The sequence below is a fragment of the Nansenia antarctica genome, assembly GCF_963989245.1.
Source record: "Nansenia antarctica genome assembly, chromosome: 2".
In the NCBI taxonomy this organism is placed as follows: Eukaryota; Metazoa; Chordata; class Actinopteri; order Argentiniformes; family Microstomatidae; genus Nansenia; species Nansenia antarctica.
This window is the reverse complement of record NC_137675.1, coordinates 73470953-73493326: the sequence shown is the minus strand read 5'-3', so window position 1 is coordinate 73493326 and position 22374 is coordinate 73470953.

The window sequence follows — 22374 nt, the reverse complement described above, 5'->3', positions numbered from 1 at the left end:
GCTCGCGCCCCTCGTCCAGGAACGCCACCGTCACGCTGGAGAACAGACGCCCGGCCGCCTCTGGCACCGAGGTCACCCGCACTCTGACAGAGATGAACGTCAGAGCGGGGAGACGGTTAAGTCTCTCAGAGGAGCCGCCTCAAAAAAACACACTCAAACGGGACTTCTCTCTAATGTCACCCGATTGTTGACATTGAGAACATGATTAGATGCCATGGAGTCACGTTTTGGCTCTCCATTGTTGTTACTGTTTATATATATATATATATATATATATATATATACACAGTATATATATATATATATTTTTTTTTTTGTAATGCTGCCTACATCCTGTTATTCGTGTCTAATCTGAACCAGCTCACCCGATCACCCCAATCGGTAATGTGTATTGTCAATGTTCATGTCTAAAAAATCAATAAAAAGAATTAAGAAAGAAAGAAAGACATTGAGAACATTGTCGTTTCATAGCTGAAATGTTGTATTCATGTTGTGTTTGGTGGGGGGGGGGTTTCCTGACCGATGATAGGCTTCTTCCTCTTGTACTCCATAGAGGCCTCCGTCTAGCACCTCCTTGGCACACAGCTTCTCCTTGGCGTAGTGAGAGACCATCTCTGCAGCCAGGCTCTCGTAACAGTCGTCTTTGTTGCTCACAATGCGGCCATAATAGAGGGAAGCGGTCTTGATGTACAAGGGCAAAACCTTGGATGACAAACAGGTAAAAAGGGAAATATTGAGTGAGTGTACATACACAGATAGGCATGTTACAGTTAGAGGTTCATCTCATTGTGGAAGATAGACAAGCACCCACTACCACCCATATAATACACTCTGAATGACATTTGGACCATAGTCAAAAAATTTGGTGAATCATAAACGATGAATCATAAACTATGATTCACCACTATAGTTCCTGAGTCTTGATGAAGTGGGCGGTCCTGCTTGGGGCTGATGCTGTGTCGATAAGGACAAACACTACTGTCCCTGCAACAGAAAGAAAGTCATTAAGCATTACAGAATTCAGTTCCACTTCACCTTTCTTCAGACGCATACCTACAAGCAAAATAGCCGAATCCAGGGTTCAGCTAATTACTGTTGCATGTTAGCAGATCATTAATGTCAAATCAAGTACATTTTAGGTAAATCCGTCCGTATTCTAAACACTGACTTGCAGAAGCCGAAGCTCTTGAGGTAGCTGCAGAAGGGCCTGTCAGTCTTCTGCTCCTCTCCGTTCTGCCCTTATCTATGATAGGCCGTATCAACACGATCAAGATGTTTTTATTTATTTATTTCAGAATCTCCCAATCTTCCTCACTTCAGCATTTTTTAAGAAGTTGGACTCCATTATCTTTCCATTTGTTTGGGGATATAAATCTCATCGCATATCGAAAGCACATCTGCAAAAGTCGAAAACTGAGGGAGGATTAGGCCTTCCTGTATTTCGTAACTATTTCTGGGCAGCCAACGCTAGGGCTTTGTCCCACTGGCAATGGGGTTTCCCAGGTGAGGCACATCTGTATCCACTGACCATCTGAGGGAAGCCTGGTCCTTAATATCGAGGTGACTGACGACATTTGGAATGAAGGTTTAGCTAGAATTCAATCTTGATCAATTAATGTCAGGTACAAATTGATCCAATTCAAAGACATCCATAGACTCCACTATTCAAAGACATTACACCGAATTTATCCATCGGTTTCTCCACTGTGTGACAGATGCAAAAATGCAGATGGGTCTCTAGCGCATCTTTTCTGGCTCGGTCCTCATTTGCAAAAAAATCTGGTGGTTTTCCAGGGTCTATGGAAGGGACATTCCCCCTGATCCTGAACTGGCACTCTTTGGATGTTCAGAGACTGCTTCCAACTATACGCCTGAGGAACTGTCGGAATTAATGACTGGTATTGTTGCTGCTAAGAAAATTATTCTATTGGATTGGAAATCACCTCCACCTCCCTGCTTCCAGAAATGGCTCAACGGATTAATCAGTATCATGCAGATGGAGAGAATGCGCTTCTACAACTCTAAAGTTCCCAATAGATATTTGAACATATGGGGTCCAATTATTGACTCTCAAAGTTTATTCAAATGTTTGATTATATCCTGTAGTGATGCAAGCCTGTGCACTTTTTTATTTTTACTTTTTATTTTGTAATTTTACTCTTTACTTGTACCCTTGTAATACCTGACGATGTTGCATTTTGGGAATTTGCTTTGAACCAAATCATACTAGACATGTATGCCTGGCAGTTTGTTGTTTGTTAGTTTGTTTGTTTGTCTTGTGTATAAAACAGAAAATAAATAAATAAAAAAAAATAAAAAAGACCTGTGAACTCAGTATGCTTGTGAAAGGAGTGGAGGGTAGCTGGTCTGTCCTACCTTGTCAGAGAGGTTCTGGAAGTTGTCAGACATGCAGAACAGACGGCTGCCAAACAGTTTAGGGGAGCTTGGGAAGCCGTAATGCACGACACACGTAGCATCCCTGATGCCCAGGGCCTTAAGACACTCATTGGTGGTGACTGGAATACAGGGAAAATACAGGAATACAGGGCAAATACAGACTGGAATACAGGGGAAATACAGGGAGAAATGTGTTGAAAGTTATCAATAATATGAAATTGACAAGATTTAAATGTCAAATAATGTATTTATTTAATTTACCCAGAATAACATGAGTGCCAAGTCCAATGTCCTTCCTCCACTGCTCAATCACAAAGTCAAACTGGTATGTTAAACCCTCATGAGCTTTCAGGGAGAATGCAGATGTGCTGGTCACACCCTGAATGACAGATACAAGGAGGGAAGATCAAATAGATAAGTTAAAAGTTAAAAACATGTATTAATGTTTGGTGACAGTGTTATGTAGGAGAAATTGTCCAATCGAGTTATTCTGTGATATTGTTATCATTTTATACTACAGTTGTATGAGTCAAGAAATGTGTTGACCAAATGTGACAATATGAAAAATTCAATAAAATACTGATTATATAAAAAATAAAAAATAAAAAATGTATTAATTAATGACCAACTATTATTTATTTATTTATTATACTTCTACAGTACTTTTTCTCCAAGATAGTGATTTATATTTTGCATGACAAGATACATGTTTACAAAGGTAAATGCTAAACTAAAATGGCACAAACTAATTGTTACAATATTCAGGAGACGTGTAGACATTGGCACAGTGAGCAGACATACGAAATGGCATAACAATCACTGGTCAAATGGCTAAAATTAGGCAAAAAATGGTAGGCATAACAAAGCCATAACTAGGCAACTGGTGATACATCAAATATACAACAATGGTCTTTTGGTTCTTCCACTACCCCTGCAAAAGACAGTCTCCCAATATAAGGTTGCAAAAATGAAAAAACCCTCTTCACACAGGAGTGTTGTACCTTAAAGACATGCTCGACCTCCTCTGCAGAGTTAGCGATAATGAGGGTCTTCTGGACCACCTCAGGGTTGAAGTCTAACGAACCAAGCAGCACTGAGATCTTTGTGCATTCCAGACACAACAGGATCATCTGTGGGGAGAAAGATGAATGGGAAACATAATCTCAAGTGATTGAAATCCGTAAAATTTAACCAGGAATGGCAGATTTTTGGGGGGATCTGTACACCGATTGATTATGCCAAATAAAGTCTGTTTATGACAACACTAGGAGACATGGGGTTTGATAGTTGTACCCAACTGTCTTGTGGAGACCCTCAGGGTATATAAAGGAATCTTGAGGTTCATTTCAATACCTTTCTAAGACTTTTTAAAGACCTGGTCAATATTTTTCCAGACCTCACCGCCACTTCGAGCTGTAACCACTGACAACACCTTTAACTTAACAGTATTAGTTTACAATAGACTAGACCACTATCATACAACAGCATTTCTGATTGATCCTTGTTTTTTAATAAAACTAATAAATTCACTAACTTTTACTAAAAGTTTTTAGGACTCAAACTCTTTGGACAGAGTCTAATTCAGAAAAATACCTACAAAATTCAAGACCTCAAAAGCGTGATAAGACTTTTTAATACTTATTAAGGGTCTTGATTTTCCCAAAATGTATTTATCAACTTTTAATACTTTTCAAGACACCGCGGATACCCTGCTCTACCCCCATAACCCTTTGATACCAGGACCCAGTTTGCCTTGCATGAAATTAAACTGTGATTAGGACTTCCCAAGGGATAACATGTCTGACTTTTTTGTACAGGTATAGGCAGTTAATACCCACATGTGTTTTGATTCAGCCTTTGAGCCACAAAAATATTATTTTACATGAAAGCCTAAGCATAAATGTGTGATTTATAGTCCTTAACACCTGATGTTGCGCATAGGCAACATTAGCATTTCAAGTGGTTATACCTATTAATTTTCATTAGACAAATATAATTCCCTGCACACGCAGTTTTCTTCACTTGCTCTGGTCCCTACCAATGTTGTGACCAAACCTACTCTCTTGATCAGACCAAAATACCAGTCCCATTCTCTCAGGGGCAGACAGCAGGTTCCCTGTCACTTCCTGTCATATGCAGAAATCACTCTCTATTGGACCATTGACCATTATTGACCAAATGACTCAAGCTCTATATTGATTATTGGCACACAAGAACATGCGTATGTTTGCATTCTCTTGTGAACCCACTGTCTACACCTTTTTGATTGATTGATTGAAAACTTTATTAGAATGTTTGCAGAAGTAGGTACATGAAAGTACATATTACATACAAGGTCAAACTAAGAGGATAAAAACCCAAGAAAGCCACTGGCTTATTTCAATTGGGGTCCTTGACCTGACTCATGATTACATTTACAACATGATTAGAATGCTTACACAGCAATCAGGTAACGCTAATCAGATAAAGGACACAATGAAGCACACTAGTACTCCTGTTAGTCCCCTAATAAGCTACAGGGGACATTATGCTGTGATCATTTGCTCATAGGAACACTAAGACAATTCATGTACATCTGAGTTTCAGAGGAGTACTTGAATGAAAAGTATGAGGACACAATTATGCTCTGGGGCTGTGTTTTCTTGGGTGGGCTAGGCCCCTTAGTTCCAGTGAAGGGAAATCTTAATACTACAGCATACAATGAGATTCTGCCTATCACCTCTGTCTTATCTCTGAAGTCAGATGACTTGGTGGTAGGAGGGACTGTAGTGCCAGGTTGGGTGGGATCTTCTCCTGCTGAGATGGGCAGTTTCTGGACACTATATCTCACCATCACCGATCATCACCTCTCTCATTCTCTCTTTGACTGACTGCAGCACTGACTGACTGATCACATACCTGGAGCGCCAGTAGGTAAGTCGAAGATATTATATAATCAGACAATCATTTAACTCTGCTCTATACTCCATTGAAGGGTTTGCCCTATATCAGTTCAAATGTTGAGAATCAAACTGGATACTCACTGAAATGTCTGTGTAGTTACTCTTTAGAATAATATAATTTCTGCATTTTGTCATTGAGGATTTGACTTGTTGGTAAACAGTTTTAATATAATTTATTGTTTATGGAACACTCATGTGTATTATCCCTGTGTAGGAAATGGTGAAGCATGTTTTATTCTTTTGGTTCTACACTCCAAATGTTTGGATGTGAAATCAAACAATTACTATCTGGTTAAAGCAGAGATCTCAAATTTGATTGATGGTATTTGTGTACATATTGCTTTCACTATTTAAATGTTACAACCGTTTTATGCATAGTCCCCTTATTTCAGGGTACCCAGAAGTAATTGGATAATTGCCTTGACAAGGGTTCCGCCACATAATTTGTCCAGGCATAAGAGAGCTGTCAATGTCTAGCATTAATTCTAGGCATTGTGTTTGCCTTTGGAGTCTGACTGGTAGCCTACTGGAGAAAAAGACCCCAAGTAGGGCATACGAAGCACGCAGTACCTGTCTCTTCGGTTAAATACAAATAAATAAATATGCTCTTTTAATTTTATCCGGTTTACCATTCCATATGAATGAGAATATTCTTTGTTCATATTTTGTAAAAAAAAAAAAAAAAAAAAAAAAATCTTCTGATGGAGGGGGTGAAGAGGACATTATTAAAGCTTAATTAAGGCTACTTTGACATAGAGAGTAATAGATTTTCCAGTCCATGGAGATAGTATTTTATCTGTTTTGTTGTAATTGTTTCAAGCCTCTTTTCAGGTGTACCGTTTCTGAGAGTTCACCATTGTTAATTATTTAACATTTTGGGTTATTATAAAGTGTTTTTATCCAATTAATTAAGGATGGGCTAAAATTAAAATAATGCAGACATTTGTACATAACATCTAAATATATTTTATCAAAGGCTTTTTCGAGATCTGTAATAAAAAAACTATGCCAGGTCCTTCTGTTCTGTCATAAAACTAAATTATTTCAAAAAAATGTTTCTAATATTATCATTTATACTTCTCCCTTTCATGAATCCTGATTGGTCTGGATAGATGACCCTAGGTAATACATTTTTTATCCGATTAGCAAGACATATGGTTAAGATCAGTAGTGAAATCAGCCCTTCTTGTTGTGTTCCTGATAATTTCCCTGCCATAGGCACTATTAAAATATTCTAATATAGGCTATGTGCTTTAATGGAATGATAAAAGGTTTGAAATTCAAAAACATTCAACTGGTATTCCCTCCAAGACTGGGATTTTTAATGCTTGAAAAAAGTTAACGGACACTGAAAATGTATTCTCTGTGATTGGACCTTCACATAGGTCTTCACATAGGAATGTTAACTGTGCTCTATTTTCTGGGGGAAATGTATCCTACCCCGTCAAGTCACATGATTGACAATTGGTAAATGACCTAGACATTCTAAAATGTTACCGTGGTTTATATTTGTGACTGTATCTGTTCTAATTTCACAGCACCCAGCCTCTAGTCAACAGCATCTCCTGTGGGTCACAACCAGAGATCAGCATGGCAAACATGTGAGTGGCAGTCAGCACATTGCACTGTTATTCCAAATGCAGACCTGTAATTCATGACTTCATAGATAATCGATCAATGTAGTTGCTTTGATAACATATCTTCATTTTCTTACACAGGATTAGTGGCATATCATCTAAATTTAGAGACATTATTTTGAAGAGCAAGCTAGTGCAAGAAGGACCTCCTGCTCGATATCAGCTCTTACCAAATAAGGATTGTGAACCTGAAGAAGAGTCCAAACTAAGAAGATGGACCATTGGAAAGAAGGATCCCTGTAAGAATAACAAAACCGTACTGATAGTGGGAGAAACAGGAACAGGGAAGTCGACTCTGATCAATGCCATGGTCAACTATGTCCTGGGAGTAGAGTGGGACGACAATGTCTGGTTTGAAATCATCGAAGACGAGAAAAGAAGTCAAGCTGAAAGCCAAACATCAGTGGTCACTCTTTATGAGATCTTTGGATTTGAGGGCTGTAGAGTCCCGTACTCCCTCACCGTCATTGACACTCCTGGGTACGGAGACACCAGAGGGATCGACAAAGACGAAATAGTTGAGGAAAAATTGTCTGAATTGTTTAGATCTGAGAATGGAGTTAGAGAAATTGCCGCAGTTGCCTTTGTGATGAAGGAGAGCACTAATCGACTCTGTGACAGACAGAAGTACATAGTTGCACAAATTGTGTCTTTGTTTGGTAGAGACATGGAGAACAACATTGTAGCCCTTTTGACATATTCTTCTGGTCTGGACCCAACTGATGCTCTGCAGGCCTTGAAGGATGCTAAAGTCCCTTTGGCCAAAGACAGAAAGTCCAATAAAGCCGTTTTCTTCCAGTTTAACAACTGTAGAAATGCCTGCACAAATGTTCAGAAGGCTACACCGAGAGAACAGCGGGTCTTGAAGAATAACTGGGATACTTCGATGGATGGTATGGCGGAGTTCTTTGATTTCCTAAGTAATGTAGAATCCCAGAGCGTGAAGATGACTGAAGGTGTAATGAGGCAGCACAAACAGCTGGGGTCTTGTGTCAGCAACATAGTGGAACGCGTCAACTTGATGGATCTGAAGCAGAAACAACTTGAGGAGACTCAACAAGCCTTGAAGGCCCATCACGCTGACTTGAGAACATTTACAATGGAGTCTGACACATATGAGAAGCATAAACAAGAAATAACAACCGTCTGGAATGAACTGACGAGAAAAGCCACCACCTGCAATACATGTAAGGAGAACTGTCATTACCCAGGATGCTGGTGGGTAGAAGATCTCTCATGGTGTAGTGCGATGACAGACAATTATTGCAAAGTTTGTTCAAACAAGTGTCACTATTCTGAACATGTCCGAGACAATTATACATGGAAAACCATGACCAAGACCGTTATCTTGACAGGTGAAGATTTGACCAAAAAATATGGAATTACAGAAAAAGAAGAACTGATTCAGAAACAGGAGAACACGTTGGAGGTCGACAGAAAGGAGAAAGCCGAACTGCTGAAGGAATCCTACGAACATATTCTTGAACTGGAAAAAACCGGCTTGACTATTTCACTGTCCACTGCAGAGCATCTGGAGTTCCTGATAGCGAGCATGAGGGACATAGGAAACATAGAATATCTTATGAAACTGGAGGAGGTGAAGAAGAAATTTGAGGTGGAACGTGGTGGAGCTCTCTCGTACTTCAAAGGCATGTGCAGCAAAGTAATGAAATACAAGTACCAGACCTGAGTCGGATGTCGGCAAAAACGTTGGATTTGGGTCACATTTCACTGCCGTGTGAACAAGGCCATAGTGCTTCCTTTGTTTTACCCTTCAAACGAGTCATTTGCCTTCAAGGGTGGCACATTTACATTATTATAACTGGTTCCTAGGACTTTTTTTCTTTGTATAACTTGTGTTATTTTGATTTGATGTGGCATTTTATCTGTAAATCTATGCAAAATATGAATCAGATATATGTGTGGAATTGTGAAAAAAAGAAAATCCATGAAATAACAATATTTTGAGAACCTGTTCTCAGTAAGTCACAGTGTGTTATCAGAAAGACTGGTGTGATTCTCGTGATATGCAAATGTAAAAAATAAACTAAAAGACTAAAACTGGTTAATGTCAAGTTTTATTCTGATATTAGTAAAGATAAATAGAGCCTTTTAGTGTGTGGTGGCTGGCCTTAAATCAGATACAGGTGTGAAAAACATTATCCTAATTGCAACCATATTCCCACTAGAGCAGTAGGCCTATCAATGACTTTACACATGGGACTAATCACCTTATTAGGGTTAGGGTTATCATCGATGACCTAAACTTGGGTGCCTTGAGGCGTAGTTGGAGAAAATCCTATGTTCATTTTTGCAACTATTTAATTGAATACAAATTATAATTTAAGATAATAAACATAATAATAATTATTATTACAATGTGGAGTCTTTAACTCTGGCTTCGTTCACATGGCAGGTCTTGATGCTCAATTCCGATTTTTTACACAGATCCGATTTTTTTGTTTGGCAGTTCACATTACTGACCTATATTTGACCTACATATATGACCTATATTTGACCTATATATGTGACCTATATTTGACCTACATTGACTCGTGTGAACATTCCACGGCCCTGAACAGATCCGCATGTGCAGAAGGACAATAAGAATGACGTCAGGACATCCCGAGCAGCGCACTGTTTACAGAACCAATCATGGATAACATGACGGATAGCGTTACAACCGGTTTCATTTTCAAGTTTTTGTGCAGCGGAAGCCGACAAAAATATGAGCAAGTGGTCAAAAGAAGAAGGATGAGGAAAAAGAGAGCCAAATGCTTAGCTATGGCTTTTTGTAGAGCACTCGCTTCTATACTTGCGTCAAGAGTGCAGGGATGCCAAATGGAGCGGGTTACCGCCGAATGGGCTCCTGGATTTAGCGGTTATAGACTGGTTAGGCTGTAAATTGTCAATCCCATCTGGCAACCCTGCTAGAGTGACGTAAAAGTCGCATTAAACATGACTTGACAGTTCAGACGGCGGGCGCGTTGCGAAATATCAGATACAGTGCCTTGCAAAAGTATTCACCCCCCTTGGCTTTTTACCTATTTTATTACATTACAACCTGTAATTAAAAAAATAAAAAATAAAAATAAAATATTTGATGAATCTGCACAAAATAGTGTTAGTTTTTAAATGAAATGAGAAATATATATATAAAAAAAGAATTAAAAAAAATAAAAAACTGAAAATTGGCATGTGCATATGTATTCACCCCCTTTGTTATGAAGCCCCTAAAAACTTCTGGTGCAACCAATTACCTTCAGAAGTCTCATAATTAGTGAAATGAAGTTCACTTGTATGCAATCTAAGTGTCACATGAACTGTCAGTATATACACACCTTTTCTGAAAGGCCCCAGAGGCTGCAACACCTAAGCAAGAGGCACCACCAACCAAACACTGCCATGAAGACCAAGGAACTCTCCAAACAAGTCAGAGACAAAGTTGTTGAGAAGTACAAGTCAGGGTTGGGTTATAAAAAAAAATGCTTTAGCAGTATGCTTGGGGTCGTTGTCCTGCTGGAAGGTGAACCTCCATCCTAGTCTCAAATCACTTACAGACTGGTACAGGTTTTGCCCCCTCTGAACCCTACCCCCTCTGAACCCCCTCTGAACCCTACCTCCTCTGAACCCTACCTCCTCTGAACCCCCTCTGAACCCTACCCCCTCTGAACCCTACCTCCTCTGAACCCCCTCTGAACCCTACCTCCTCTGAACCCTACCTCCTCTGAACCCCCTCTGAACCCTACCTCCTCTGAACCCCCTCTGAACCCTACCTCCTCTGAACCCTACCTCCTCTGAACCCTACCTCCTCTGAACCCCCTCTGAACCCTACCTCCTCTGAACCCTACCCCCTCTGAACCCAACCCCCTCTGAACCCTACCCTACCCCCTCTGAACCCTACCCCCTCTGAACCCTACCCCCTCTGAACCCTACCCCCTCTGAACCCTACCACCTCTGAACCCTACCCTACCTCCTCTGAACCCTATGAACCCTTGGCTGACCATAAGTCCAACAATTATAGCACAACCTGTGGAGTTCCCCAGGGGTCCATTTTAGGACAGTTGCTTTTTAGCCTATACATGCTACCCCTCAGTTCTGTTATCAAGAGGCATAGCGTTAACTACCACAGCTATGCTGACGACACTCAGCTTTATATCTCAGTAACTCCCAACGACTACAAGATGATCGACCACCTGATAGATTGTATTGCTGATATTAATATTTGGATGACAAAAAAAATTCTCCAACTCAATCAAGAAAAAACTGAGGTATTGATCATTGGCAAGAAAACTGGGAGAGAGAAATTATCTGCACACTTGAAAACACTAGCTCTTAACACTAAGTGTCAGGCTAGGAATCTTGGTGTCATAATTGACCCAGATCTAAATTTTGAAACTCATATCAATAATACTATTAAAACATCCTTCTACCATCTAAGAAACATCACTAAGGTACAATCATTTCTCTCCCAGGCAGACACCGAAAAATTAATGCATGCGTTTGTTACTAGTAGGCTAGATTACTGTAATGCTCTCCTGACAGGTCTCCCCCCAAAAAATATTAACAGACTACAAATGGTTCAGAATGCTGCTGCTCGTGTCCTTACTAGGACCAAACGAAGAGCGCACATCACACCTGTCTTGAGATCACTACACTGGCTCCCTGTCAGTTATAGAATAGACTTTAAGATCCTTTTACTAGTCTATAAATCACTCCACTGCGATGCGCCCAATTACATGGTGGACATGCTCATAAGATACACACCAGCTAGACCCCTAAGGTCTAGTGGCACGGAACTTTTAATAGTGCCAGAGGCTAGGACAAAGAGATTTGGAGGATCAGCTTTTAGCATATTTGATTGATTGATTGATTGATTGATTGAAAACTTTATTAGAAGATTTGCAGAAGTAGGTACATGGAAGTACATATTACATACAAGGTCATCTAAAAGGATAAAAACCCAAGAAAGCCACTGGCTTATTTCAATTGGGGTCCTTGATTCTATATCTATATATATGCTCCTAGATTGTGGAACACCCTACCTGAGGGCCTGAGGTTGTCTAAAACTCAGGAAATTTTTAAGCGAGACCTTAAAACCTACTTATTCTATGTCGCCGCTGGGTAGGGTTGCCACCTTTCAGTCAGAGAAATAAGGGACACCCCTCGCAGTAGGGGCCCCGCTCCTCGGGACCACGACCACCACGGGCCCAAGGGCGGGGTGGGGGCCCCAGTGCTAGTAAATCATAAGTTAAACATTGTTTCAATAAAGCATTTAGATTCATACTTAAAGTTTCAAGTGCTTTATTAACACTGACTGAACGTATCTTAATACAAAATGTATTAAACAAAAAGCATTAGCATACAGTATATGCGCCATAACTTAACTCAATAACTTACAATTAAACAAAGCTTTGCCACTTTCAAATATAGTGCAACAATGGTTGTGCAAATAATAATTTATGAAACTATAAAACTACAAAACATTCAACAGTCATCATTCAATCCTGTGCAGCAGTAGACAGGGTTTAGCAGTTGAGCTCTCTCTCTTCTCCTCATTGTGTTACTTATTTTTCCTGTGAAAACAGTTAACACCTCTCTCTTCCTCACTGTGTGTATTTCTTTTTCCAAGTGTACTTCTGATCACTCCTTGCAGCACTGAGCAGCTGTTTGTCTTTCAAAACAATGGAGTAAAACTCTGAACTGGACAGCAGCTCACTCCTCATGAGCTCGACAGAGCACCTGTTCCTGCAGTCACTCCATTTTAAAATACTCTATAGTGAGCACTGGTATAAGAACATGAACCAGAGAACAGCAGTAAATGCAATAACCCACAGTCGTCGCTGATGATGTTGCATTTTCGATTAGGATACGGGATTAAAGGCACAGGCGACGGGCGATTTCCAGAAATCCAAATGTCCCGCGAAATTCGGACCAATCACAAAACTGTTTTGCAAGCGCGTCGCCTCGCGCCGCGCGCCTGTTGAGAGCGATTCAGTCTCGATTGCAGTGCGGGCCGCCACGAATCAATGCATATAGAGGAAACACTGAATTGCCCAGCGCTGCAGTAAGATATATTGGAGGAATCACGCAATGCGGGTGGATTGAAAATACGGAACAAACAGCGTTCCGTATTGGTTCAAAACGGAACGCATCTTTTAACTGTCAAATAAGGAACGATTCCGTATTTCAAGGTACGGGTGGCAACCCTACCGCTGGGTGCTGGTAGGCAAACTGGCTAGTAGTCGCTCTGTGTAGAGGGCTGCAAGGGAATTTTCCTGGCTACATAGTGTACAGGTTTTTACTTTTGCCTGCTTGCGGCTCTGTCAGTATTGATTGATTGATTGATTGATTGATTGACTGAAAATGTTCATTGTGTGAAGCGCATTGAGTTGCATCTTGGAAGAAATGCGCTATACAAATAAAATTTGATTTGATTTGATTTATGTTTCAGACCAGGTCTGATGTAACTAGAGGTTGTTGTTTCAGACCAGGTCTGACGTAGCTAGTGGTTGTTAGGCTAACAGTAGTTGACATCCTTGAGTCTGAGCTCCAAGGTGAACCCCTCCAGCCCACCTGGCAACTCTCCCACAGAGTCCCTCTCCAAGGTCCAACTCATTAGCAGATCTTAATCAGGAGGAGATTTCCACTGTGATCATGTAACAGCTGCTCACGGTGCTGTCAGCTGATACAGCCTCTCATTCAGCCATGGGACGAGACGTGACCATGGCGGCTAACGCAAGAACATGTGACCACACGGAATAAACAGCTACAGAATAAACACGATCGGATGACAGCAGAGGCCAACATGACAGCACTCAGCACTCAGGCGTGGTAAAGTTGTTCACATGAAAACAGATAGTGCTGTAGGGACAGAAATGGATGGGGTTGGTTTAATAGCTGTTGGGACAGAAATGGATGGGGTCGGTTTAATAGCTGTAGGGACAGAAATTGATGGGGTTGGTTTAATAGCTGTTAGGACAGAAATGGATGGGGTTGGTTTAATAGCTGTTAGGACAGAAATGGATGGGGTCGGTTTAATAGCTGTAGGGACAGAAATGGATGGGGTTGGTTTAATAGCTGTAAGGACAGAAATGGGGTCTGTTTAATAGCTGTAGGGACAGGAATGGATGGGGTTGGTTTAATAGCTGTAGGGACAGGAATGGATGGGGTCGGTTTAATAGCTGTAGGGACAGGAATGGATGGGGTCGGTTTAATGGCTGTAGGGACAGGAATGGATGGGGTCGGTTTAATGGCTGTAGGGACAGGAATGGATGGGGTTGGTCTTGATATATGTACCTCTACCATGGTTATAACAGCTCCAGTACCATGGTTATAACAGCTCCAGTACCACGGTTATAAGACCTCTACCATTACAGGACACCTCCAGTACCATGGTTATATGTAAAAGCACCAATGTATTTACTTCAGTTGGCTGTGATGCAGCACAGTAGTGGAGGTCAGGAGGAACAGGGTCAGGGTTAGGGTCAGGGTCAGGCTGTGATGCAGCACAGTAGTGGAGGTCAGGAGGAACAGGGTCAGGGTTAGGGTCAGGGTCAGGCTGTGATGCAGCACAGTAGTGGAGGTCAGGATGGAACAGATGAGGACCTGCAGCAAACACGTCTGATACCTCCTCATTCCATGATTACAATGAGTCTGTCCTCCGATGTCTACCTCCCCCAGCCTCCCCCAGCCTCCCCTGCTGTCCTCTCCATACACCATCAGCAGTATGAAGTGAACAACGAGACGTAGAAGAAGACTCTGGCCACACTGAAGAGAAGAGGACAGAATTGGTTTAAGATTTATTGTGGAGTTGGTCATATCTTTACAGAGGTTATATATATACACACACAAATTAGTACAATAGACCGAGGTGTCCAAAATAAACTGGTACATTCGAAAAATAAGCATTCACAGAAAGCTGTTGTGAAAACGATTACAGACCTTAATATAGTAGTGCGCATGTTGACTTTGTTGTACTGTTGTTTGAGATTACAAACAATTTTTGGATTTTCAAAATAAATGATCTCTTTATATCATAAGACCTTTTAATATCTTATTGGTAAAGCTCGACCAGAGAGAATCACACACACGCACACTTTCATGTTAAGATATATTCCAGTTAAGAAGTCATAGGTGCAGTGTATCAAAGCTACAGCAGACAGTTAAAATACAAAACCTACAAAACGTCCCTGGCTAGTCCCTCTACACCCTAGTCTACCCCCTCTAACCCCTCTACACCCTCTACACCCTCTAAACCCTGGACTAGTCCCTCTACACCCAGGTCAGGGTTCACCCTACATGTGCCACCTTCCATAACAACATATTGAAAAAAACAAAACAATTTAATTTGCTTAAAATCTTTGATATATACGATCTGCGTCAAGCCTCAGTTGCCGTTCTTGTTCTTTTAAATAATCTAAATATAGATCTAACCCTAACCCTATCAAATCATCAGTGAAGTTGCTCTTTTTTTGTCAAAGCTAGCCGTTTCTGCCCTTAGAAACGAGGATCCCCGAAAATAGAAACTCTACTGTCTTAACCTCTCTGTAAGTTACTAGTTCCTGTAAAAGAGAATAAAAAAAACACCAACTGACAGTTTGCCTTTTACAATGTTTGAAGTCGACGGTGATGAAGAACAGAATCACGTTACACCCTCACTCACACACACGCAAACAAACTACCTCGAGTAAAATCAACATGGGAAAAAATGTGAAAATACAGGTTTTTAAACCCTCCCTCTGTTGGGAACCCTCCAGTGAAGTGAAGCCACTGTTACCACGGCAACCCTAAGGCTCACAGATTTTGGTCTCCACCACAAAATCGTTCTCAAAGTGACGGATCTTGAAGCAGTTGGGGGCTTCGCGCTTCTGCATACCTGCAAGACAAGAAGGGGTGAGGGGTTAACTAGAGGTCAACTAGAGGTTAACTAGAGGTTAACTAGAGACACTTATACAACATTAAAACATTACATCACATTCTAAAACATTAAATCACATTCTAAAACATTAAATCACATTCTAAAATATGAAATCACATTCTAAAACATTAAATCACATTCTAAAATATGAAATCAACTATCAGCAGAGTGGTGCTACCTCCAGTACCATAAGAGCTTAAAAGGTTATCTTAGAGCAGCGGTCGGGAACCTATGGCTCGCGAGCCATATATGGCTCTTCCGGTGACGGCATATGGCTCCCAGACAATTGGGTTGAAAAGTAAAAAAATAAAAAAAATAAAAAAAGTTGAAAAAGAAAAAAAATCAGTTTGGAACTGATGCACGATATGCATTTTTTTCCAACCGATACCGATGTTTACCCGCTTCTCGTGGCCGATAACCGATATGAGAACAGATATAATTTCACAGTTGATAACCTGTAGTTCATGCACACCTGAAGGTAAGAAAGGCTATGTAGTGAGCAAAGATTGATGATTTAATATTCCATAGTGATCTCACCAAATCTAACTTACATCACTATTGTTAACACAACAAAGAGAACACTTCTGACTCTTCAAATGTTCATTTATTATTTCCTCTAACAAACAGAATCTGTTATAGACAGTGCACAATGCTTTTTTTAGCCAAGATCTGGCCTCCTTTTATGAAAACAAAAAAGGCTCACCTAAGAGTAATTAGATCAAAAAAGTGTCAAAAATAAAGTGCATCTTGTCTATCCCTGTAAATTGAAAATGCATAAATAAAATATCTAAAAATAAATAAATAAAGTGCATCAGTCAATACAAAAATAAAGACTTTTATAGAACCAAAAGTTTTATAGAACTTACTGGCTGGCTGGCTGGAGCCAAAATGGAGGCCATGGTGGTGGTAGGGCACCTCTCCCGGGGTGAGACAGGGGGCCTGGAGAAGAGAAGCCAGGGGAGACTTCTCCAGCGCTGTGGAGGTCAGGAGGGGTAGGGAGTACGGGGAGGGGAGGGTGATCGGTGACAGTCCAGGGGAGAGGGACTGGAAGGGGCTCTGGATGATATACATTTTTTGCTTGAATATGAAAGAGATTCTCTGAACTAATGCTATAAATGGTTCAAGGAACCCTATAACATGTAGCATTGTTAAACATATCAATGAATTGACTCCAAAGCAGTTACATGAATGTACTTTTTATTTACATATGACTTTGCTTTTGTCCAGCTCATCTCTATCGTCACATTTTTAAAATCCAAAATGCACCCAGACATCTGACTTTAAGCCTGGTGGTGACTTGAGTGTCCCTGCCATCGCCATGTTTTTAGATTTTAGTGTTGAGACCTCACGTTGCGTGAGATATGATAAATTCTTGTAGCGCGAGATCTGGCCACGAGATCTCGTTGCGGGTTGAAGCTGCAAGCAAAAAAAAAAAAAAAAAAAAATCGATCTCGGGATTTATGAATCGATAATCGCTCATTTTAATGAAGATCGATTCAGAATCGGGAAATCGATTTTTTGAACCCAGCCCTAATGACCAGTAGTTCACTATTCACACTTCCCATACAAACTCTAAAAGCACTCAAACGCGTCATGGGGTAAAGCTGCATAGAGTAGTGAGAGAAAGCACAACAATCAAACATTGTTTAACCAAACATTACTTTTTATTTGTCGCAGCACAGAGTTGCGTCTTCACTACTGGAAGTGTTTCTACTGCGGCTCTACTGCAGAGCTGCTACAGCCAACCTTATCTTTGTACATTGAGTTTGCCTTTGATAATGGCCGTCAATAATATCCTGTTTCATTTCACTTCATTATAAATTGTTCTGGGTTCAGTTTGCTGTTATCCATCCTTAATGAGCGAAAAGTGAAATGGTTATAAGCAGAAAGCAGTCATGTCGTTTTTGTTTACCCTCTTTCAGAGCAAGAGTACTTAATTACCTCAGCAACACCTACTACAGTATAATAGTACCTACAGGGCTTTTAGCGAAAGTGTTGATTTAAACCCCCCCCCAAAAAACAACAAAAAAAATATATTTATAGAGGTAGAAACTGTAGTGTATGTTGCTGGTACGATAATTTTCAGGTGGGCCGTATGGCTGCTCTAACCCATTAACATGGGCTGTATGGCTGCTCCAACCCATTAACATGGGCTGTATGGCTGCTCTAACCTGTTAACATGGGCTGTATGGCTGCTCTAACCTGTTAACATGGGCTGTATGGCTGCTCCATCCCATTAACATGGGCTGTATGGCTGCTCTAACCCATTAACATGGTCTGTATGGCTGCTCTAACCTGTTAACATGGGCTGTATGGCTGCTCTAACCTGTTAACATGGGCTGTATGGCTGCTCCAACCCGTTAACATGGGCTGTATGGCTGCTCCAACCCACTAACATGGGCTGTATGGCTGCTCTAACCTGTTAACATGGGCTGTATGGCTGCTCCAACCCATTAACATGAGCTGTATGGCTGCTCCAACCATTAACATGGGCTGTATGGCTGCTCTAACCTGTTAACATGGGCTGTATGGCTGCTCCAACCATTAACATGGGCTGTATGGCTGCTCTAACCTGTTAACATGGGCTGTATGGCTGCTCCAACCCATTAACATGGGCTGTATGGCTGCTCTAACCTGTTAACATGGGCTGTATGGCTGCTCTAACCCATTAACATGGGCTGTGTGGCTGCTCCAATCCATTAACATGGGCTGTATGGCTGCCCCAATTCATTAACATGGGCTGTTCTATATCGTGGAGCTCCGCCCCATAGGGGAGCTCTGCTCCTATTGGTTTACCCGCTACCTAAAGTAGCCAATGACTGAATTTTTCAATGCCTGCGCCCGCCTGGGGTGCTATATAAAGGGGCGTACTTCGCTCCATCATTCTCCCAAAAAGTTCAGCACGGGTTTATATCTGAAGACTGAGAAGGACGACTACTAAGACTGGAGGACCCGCCAGACTTTTCCCTTCAAGATGGATCGTCCGCCGCCTATGGAGAAGTTCCTCCGGGACGCCTGCCGCTGCGACTTCCAAGCAGAGGAGGACGCCTTTCAGCGGAGGAGACTTTTCCCTTCAGCGATGGATCGTTCGCCGCCGACCACGAAGAAGTTCCTCCGGGACACCTGCCGCTGCGATTTTCTAGCAGCGGAGGACAAGCAAGAACGGCGTTCTGGGCAGGCACCTCCCCAAGTAGGGATGGTCCCGCCCGCTCAGCCGGCCCTGACATCACGCCGCCCTCACCCAGCTGAGTGGTCGGTGCCGGTGTCAGAATCAGAAAGCTCTGATGAGAGCGAGCGGCAGATAGAGCACGTGCTCCCCGCCCTCGCCCCCCCATCACTCCGCCACGACTTCCAGGGCCTCCTGGAAGCTGCGGCAGGCGTGTTGGCAATTCCCCGTCCCGCCTCCCCTCCCCCAACGGAGTCCTTCTGGGAGAAGGACCTGTTTTACGGGAAAAGGGCGAAGCGACAGGACCAACCTCCTAACGCTGTCCTCCCGGGCTTAGATAAGTTCGTGGAGGACAAGTGGGGAGAACCACTCACAGGCAGGGCGCCGGTGAAGGCGTTCTTGCCCTTTACCAGAGTGGAGGGGCTCGCGGAGGGGATGACCAACGGCTCCCCGCCGCTCGAACCAGCGCTAGCCGCCTACTTGGTACCGGGGTCCAGCACCTGGTCGGTGCCTAACAAACCTATGCCGCCCAACCAGCGTGACAGGTTTAACGCCACCCTGGTAGACAAGAGCTACGCTCTCGGTGCGCAGGCGGCGGCATTGCGAAAATCACCACAGACCGACCCTACGGTTTGTCTGCAGCGGAGACGGTGCTTCTGAGCAAGCTCAGTGCCGCGACGATGTACCTGGCCCAGGGCGTCGCGGTTTGTGGGGGTCGCCTGATGGCAAACGCGGTGGTGCAGCAGCGACAGATGTGGCTGTCTCTCACCACCATGACCGGGGCGGACCGGATGGCCCTACTGAATGCTCCAATAGAGAGACAAGGGCTATTCGGTCCCGCCATGGACACCTTGACGGTGCGCCTGGCCGCGATGGAGGAGGCTAAGAGGCACCTTGCCAGCCACCTCCCCCTCCAGCGACCCTCCACCTCTTCTTCTTCCGCCGTGGTGACGACTAGACCGTCAACGGCTGCGAAACGGAGGTTTCGGTGTGATGCGGCACTGGCTCCACCTCTACAGACGGAGCCATGCCCCACTCGGCATCCCCAGCCCCCGCCGCTGACCACTGGGAGGGCCCACTACGGCCCCCCACGGCAACGTGGCCCGGTTTCACTGGCGGAGGGGTCGGTAATGACCCCACCACCGGTTTCCTCTTCATGGCTGCTACCTCATAAAGAGGTAAAAGAAGGAAAATCCCCACCTTACTTTTTCAGTAAAGATGATTTTCCCATGTTATCTACCGGAGCGGAGACCCGCCTGCCTTGTCGGAGCGTGGTCCAATCGCTACCGGTTAGAAACGAAGCGGAGACTGGCCCAGCGTACCAGCGTGTGGCCAGCTCTCTGCCTAACAGACTTACCCCTATCACGACACAAACAGGGTTAAACACCCCTGTCTGTAGCCGTATAGAGGGATCGTTATTTACATCAATAACCCCTCCATGTCTATCAGGATCTGGCCCAGCTCATGAGCGTGCGGACGGTCCTTTGATTATCAGACATAATAAACCTGCGTCAATAAAGGGCATTGTTACACATAGCAAACACTCTTTACAGACGGCAGCCCATCCCTTTCGAAATGACCCCACCTTGGGCTGTGCCACCTCCTCGGTGTGCAGCGGCGGCTGGGGTCATACAGAAATTCAAGCTTTTTCTGTCGACTGCACCACAACAGACGGCCCAGCCGCTGTCGTTGCGTTATGCAGAATGGCTAGAAGGGGCAGGTATTCTGTCGGGCTGGCTGGACAGGACATTGAGGAGGGGATATGCACTACAGTTCATTCAGCCTCCTCCGCCCTTCAGGGGCGTGAGAGAGACTGTTTTGTCCTGCCCGATAAAAACACGTGCGCTCCAGGAGGAGATTACGAATCTCCTAACAAAGGGCGCAGTGACAATGGTTCCGAGGGACCAGTGGGACGTGGGGTGGTACTCCCCGTATTTCCTTGTCCCAAAGAAATCCGGAGGCATGAGACCCATACTAGATTTAAGGGTCCTCAACGAGAGAGTGGCGAAACGCCCCTTTCGTATGTTGACGACGAGGCGCCTTCTGTCTTGTATACAGAAAGGCGACTACGGAATCAGCATAGACCTGAGGGACGCGTATTTTCATGTGCCAATCACAGAGAGGCACAGGAAATTTCTACGTTTTGCCTTCCAAGGGAAGGTTTACGAGTACACGCGCCTGCCCTTCGGGTACGCGCTTGCTCCTCGAACTTTCTCCAAATGCGTGCAGACAGCACTCGAACCACTGAGGCGAAACGGGATACGCATATTAGCTTATCTCGACGACCTACTGGTCTTGGCCCAATGCCCAAATCGAGCCATTCGGGACGCAACCTCACTGGTGCAGCACCTCACTCAGCTGGGGTTAGCTGTCAACTGGACAAAGAGTGCTCCGTGGCCAGCTCAACAGTTTTCCTATCTAGGCATTCAGTTGGATACTGCCAAGATGAGGGCCAGTTTATCGGCACCACGGAGAGCGACACTGACGTCAGCTCTCCGGGTGTGTCGAGTGACAAATACAATCACCGCTCTGTCAATGATGTCCTTACTAGGAATGATGTCTGCGGCCCATGTAGTGGTCCCCTTAGGCCTATTACACATGCGCAGACTGCAGAGGTGGTTCGCACGACTGCGACTGGATCCAGTGAGACACCGTCGCAAATTGATTGTAATACCGAGATCGGTCAAGACCGACCTGAGCTACTGGAGAGACCCGCGCGTCATCGCGCGCGGAGTCGCCATGGGCAGACCGGCATCCCACTACCCAGTCTTCACGGACGCGTCGTTGACTGGGTGGGGAGGAGTGTGTCAGGCAGGTTCGGTGGCAGGAAGATGGGGACCGTTAGAGACGCGTCACATCAACCTGCTGGAACTCGAGGCGGTGAAGTTAACGCTACTTCACTTTGCCCCAGTGTTAAAGGATCTGGACGTGTTAGTCAGATCCGACAACAGGACAACAGTAGCATACATCAATCGTCAAGGGGGAGTACGCTCAGCGTCACTTCATCGCCTAGCGACAGATATATGGCTGTGGGCTGTCACACACCTGAGTTCGCTAAAAGCTCTCCACATTCCAGGTCTGCTCAACGAAGGAGCAGATCTGTTATCACGGGGAGGCCCGAGGGACGACGACTGGAGGTTAGCACCCTCCATTGTATCTCTGATTTGGGCACGGTTCGGGCAAGCAGAAGTGGATCTGTTTGCGTCCCGGACGAATGCGCAGTGTCGCCTTTGGTTCTCCCTGCGCGAACAGGACAACCCGCCATTGGGAGTCGATGCATTCGCACACCACCCATGGCCGAGGGTCCTGTTA